Below are 5,000 nucleotides of genomic sequence, written 5' to 3' on the forward strand. Positions count from 1 at the left end.
CGCTTAATTTACGGGCTCTAAAGCCAAATTGCAGAAGCAAGGATGTGGCACACTTAGCTGAAAAAATATTAAACCACAAAGTGCATGTGACTGACAGGTATTTTCAAAGTTATGCAAGTTATCATTGAATCACCAATACCCATTCCAATATAAAATAATTACGTTTCGTGAGGAAGAAGCAGGAACAATTCCCTTCCTATGGAACTTTATGATGAATTCTCTAGGTCTGTGTAAGCCTGACACTGATTGGTAGAGTGGAGGGAATTGATACAGACTGCAGGGAATAACCTCCACAGAACCACTACTTACTCAGCATATCCATAATGTAGGACCAAAGGCTGAGCTAAGATGTAATCCATCAGTTCAGCAGATAAAAAATCTTTAAAAAGGTAAATTAATTATCTTTTAAAAAATCAGTTAATTGCAATTATCAATTGAATGTCAACTTGTCAACCATTAAGGCATAACTGCATTTCAGTAGGATGAACTGAAATGGAATTGACCTCAAACCTGTCTTTCAGCTGTCTAACTCAATAAATGATAAAGCGGGAAAGGGGGAATTTCGTCATAGAAACAGAAAAAGTATGTAACAAACCAGAATAACCCTGAGCTTTCACTTCAAGTATGCCATTTTAACAAGTATGAGTCATGCAATTGCAGTCTCAGTACCTTTCCATACTGCATGCATGAATGCTTATGTTCCTAATCCACACAACACTGTCTGTAGGTCTACATGTCTGTCGAAGTCTGGATTGGGTCAGAACTGTTATCCTGGCTGTCAGTTTTTTGACCTAGCAAAGAACACTGAGACACATAGAGAGCAAGAGGGAGAGACAGACAGACAGACAGACAGAGAGAGAACAAGAACTGAGCAGAAAAAAAGATTCTCCTCATACAGCTGGTCGTAATACTGATATTAGCATTAACACTAACATTGTTACACACCAGGACCAGTCTGAAATGCAAACAATCAGACCAAACCAAATTGTAACACTTCAAAAACAAAACTATATCACCCACTGGAACACACAAACACAAGCACAAAGCAAAATGCAGTGCTATCTGGCCTTAAAAGGACAGGACACTGTAGCAGACTACCTGTTCACAGTGATATTAAACACAGAACCACACTGACAAAGTACAGACTCAGTGAACACAGCCTGGCCATCCAGACTGGCTGATATAAGAAATCATGGCTGCCCAGAGAGCAGAGAATTCTTAATTTCCTTAATTGCAGAGGTTCATTCATGTGGTTTTACTGTAATACTGCTTGGCAAAATTGTTACTGCATATGGTCATGCTAATAAAGCTTACTGAATTGAAAATTGAGAGCAAGAGAGACAGAAAGCACGAGAGAGAGAGAGAGACAGCGCAAGAGAGAGAGATACAGAGAGATAGAGAGCGCGAGAGAGAGACATACAGAAGGATAGAGAGAGCAAGAGAGAGACAGAGCAAAAGAGACAGAGAGCAAGGGAGAGGAGAGAGCAAGAGATAGACAGAGCAAGAGAGAGAGACATACAGAGGGATAGAGAGAGCAAGAGAGAGACAGAGCAAGGGAGCGGAGACAGAGCAGAGAGGCAGAGCATTTCTTAAGTCTTTGTACTTCATCCAACAATTGCTGTCAGATTGTAATTCTAAAAAAATTGTCATGAAATCATTATAGCCTGTTCCATTATAACTTTCTTCTGAATTTGACGATGACTGCAGGCCTAAGGGAAGCTCATGCAGCCTGTATACTATCAGGCTAATAGGTAAATGATAAACTGTGACACCATATTTAATTCTAATTCATAAAGTTCCTGTTGCAATAATTAGCACACTGATGTCAACTTACCAATATACTAAATTCACCTGTGCCCTAGGTGAAAGCCAATGAAAATCAACATGTAAATGAGGCCATGCATATTACAGACCCTCCCCAAAATGACAGACTAATCCTAGGAGACCAGTAGTATGCTGAAAACTGCTCGTTACGTAAAAAGGTAATGCATTGCAAGACTGAAACTGCAAGGTTGTGCTCAGTTGATGACAGTATTCCTAAATCATGGCAGAGCAGCAAAATGTTATGTCTCCTCAGTCCATATCTGTTCATAGTTTCTTCCTCTCCATTACCTAAATTTGCATTTCCTTTGGCAAAATACTTATACTAACTCTAAACAGACCAAAAATGTATGTTTTAAACAAACATTTTTAGAAAAACTATGATCCAATCCAAGTCAGCTTCTTAGCATTTACAAATTGACAGGTTCAGGGTTTTTTTCTGCTGTGGTATTCTTTTATGAACTTCATATGCACACAATGCAGTAGCACCTTGTTTTACGCAGTCAGTAAATTTGTCAGCAATCAACATTATGAATGAGGGAACATGTTACCATGTGCTATTTGTTGTTAAAGGAACAATATTTAATATATTTACTGTACTAAATCATAAAATTACCATGACAAATGACATCAAAGATTAAGGAAACATGCTAAATTGAAACACAGGTTTCTGTGATAACAGTATTAGTTTACACATGCTGAATCATATGCAGTATGTTCTCCTTTGTAATTTCCATTAAGGAGCAGTAAGTCCCGTTTGTGTTTAGACCTGTTATCCTACCCACTGCCTATTTCCCAGTGCCATTTGGACACCCTTGGTTGCCAGATATGAAACAAATTGGCCGGCAAACACAGTGCGCTGCAGCCATGAAAGCAAGCAAACAAACTGGATCAACAGAGTTAATGTTAGATTCTAACCTGACCTAAAAAGTCTCACCATCCTTCTAAAAAGCTCCATCAGCAAACATGTAGTAAAATGCAAATACTGGTGATGCATTTGAAAGATGGAGACAACTTGGAGCCAAGAAGAACCTCATGCTGATTTAGCAAATTTTCTCCTGAACAGGTAAGCATTGAATAATTTATCATTGCTACTAGTAGAGATGGGCATTTTAAGTCAACATTAGAGTACTTTTATTCATACTCTGTGGTCCGTGTGCATTATCAAGTGCAGCGAGTATTTGAGACACAGCTGGAGAAGTGACCCCAACTAGTGCTGACTAATGCCATCAGACTAACACATGCAAACATTAACTGCTATGAGTCACACCTGAGGAGCAGACAGGCCACAGCTGTTTACTACCTCAGCAACAACCACTGTGACAGAAATGAATGACAGAAACTGCAGGTTTGACTGTAAATTAATTCAATTTACAAATGCAATTTATATACATTGAATTAATTCTGACATCCAAATCAAGTAACATTACTCATGCCCATCCCTAGCTACTAGCTATTTAGCTATAATATATAATTATATCATATACAATTAAAACCAAATAGTTTATTCAGTTTTGTGACTGAATCAATGGATGTGTTCAAAATTAGGTAGATCACTAGGTACATATTTTAGAGAAACAATGTACAATTTTCTGTGTAAGTAGGATGATTATGGCTTCATTTGACATGGGTGGGCGCACTTAATACCTGAAGCAGTGGGCTTTTTTTTATGATAACAGGCTTAGTTTTGGCTACTGTACATAACCAGTCATGCAACTAACATTGACAGAGTTATTTCAAAATCCACATGAGCTGGTTTATAATTTGTAAACAATAAAAAACATTGCAAACATATACATTAGCTGATAAACTGAAAGTGTAGGACTCATTGTCACTTGCCATTGTCAAAGTTTCATGTTGAGCTTGTCTCGTGTTTGTTCATGTAGATTCATTGTCCTCAACTTGGCAAGTTTGGAGCGTGAGGAAGAGGGGTGATGGCTGAAAACTCTCCAATGTTTTGAATTTGGAACTGAAGTGTTCATTTTACACACTTGATGTCAATATTACACATTGGCCCTTTAACATCACATTAAATCTGGGGGGAGGTTTTATGAATTTGGTTTGTAGTATTGATTTTAGCCATTTTTCTGTGAACGTTTGCCTTTGCTTAACAACTCTGGATTCAGTTTGTTCTCTTTTGGTATTTTTGGTGTTTGTGATTTGCCTTGTTTTCTACTAAACGTTACTTCCATCTCACCAGTGCAATCCTTAGAGATCTTTTGAGTTTCTCCTTCTCTCTGCACACTTATAATTTAAGTTTGATAGTATTATAATTGAAGTTTGAGAACAGGAATGTTTGCAGTGTAGATTTAAAAGTAGTAAAGTTTTGGGTACCTCTGAGATTTTCACCTATGAGTTTATTCCAGCTGTGGGTAGCATGGTAACTAAAAGCTGCCTTGTCATGCTTTTTTCTAATTTTAGGTTCTGTTATCTGACCAGTTCTTATTGAGGCCTACTAATTTTGTATTACTTTAGCACGTCAGTTTGGCCATTAAATGATTTATAATATGAATATACCCAATCAAATTTATTTGTTAAGTAAGTTTTAAAAAAAACAGTGATTTTTTTAAATGCTGACATATTCCTTTAATGCTACAGAACATTAAGCATGTCTCATTTTTCATTATATATAGAGAAGGATACAGAGAGAAAAGAAGAGAGAGACAGTGTGTGTGTGTGTGTATGTGTGTGTGTGTGTGTGTGTGTGTGTGAGAGAGAGAGAGAGAGAGAGAGAGAGAGAGAGAGAGAGAGAGAGAGAGAGAGAGAGACTGAGACTAAAATCACTAAAATGTGTGTGTGACTAAAATAGACTAAAAATTTCATTGAACAGTTTTATTGATCTCAGGGACACCAACCCACTCCATCTCTGGCTAAGTTTGAAAGATCTAAGTACAGTCCACACAGACATCTAAGTACAGTCCACACAGACCTCTAAGCAATTGCACGAAGCTGGTGAAGAGTAATGAGGAGCCGGAGAGAGTGTTGCGGAGAAATAGAAAACAATCATAATATCAAATCTTTCATATGAGTAAGGAACATATCCTCCCTGTGCTCCAAAGCAAACCTCTCCAGTCTCAGTAGACTGCTCTGCTTTTCAGAGTTGAAGCAGATTTGTTTATCACATCCATCACCTTCCCATTTAACACCTCAGAATGTTATTGCTTAACTTTCTCCCTCAC

At 37.7% G+C, this 5,000-nt stretch overlaps 1 protein-coding gene across 14 annotated transcripts in view; it reads right to left on the reverse strand.

Annotated features, from left to right (window-relative positions):
* ptprdb (protein tyrosine phosphatase receptor type Db) overlaps positions 1 to 5,000 on the reverse strand; it is a 63,895-nt gene that overhangs the window by 56,629 nt on the left and 2,266 nt on the right. The window lies entirely within an intron of this gene.

The sequence above is a fragment of the Electrophorus electricus genome, chromosome 9 (assembly GCF_013358815.1).
Source record: "Electrophorus electricus isolate fEleEle1 chromosome 9, fEleEle1.pri, whole genome shotgun sequence".
Lineage (NCBI taxonomy): Eukaryota > Metazoa > Chordata > Actinopteri > Gymnotiformes > Gymnotidae > Electrophorus > Electrophorus electricus.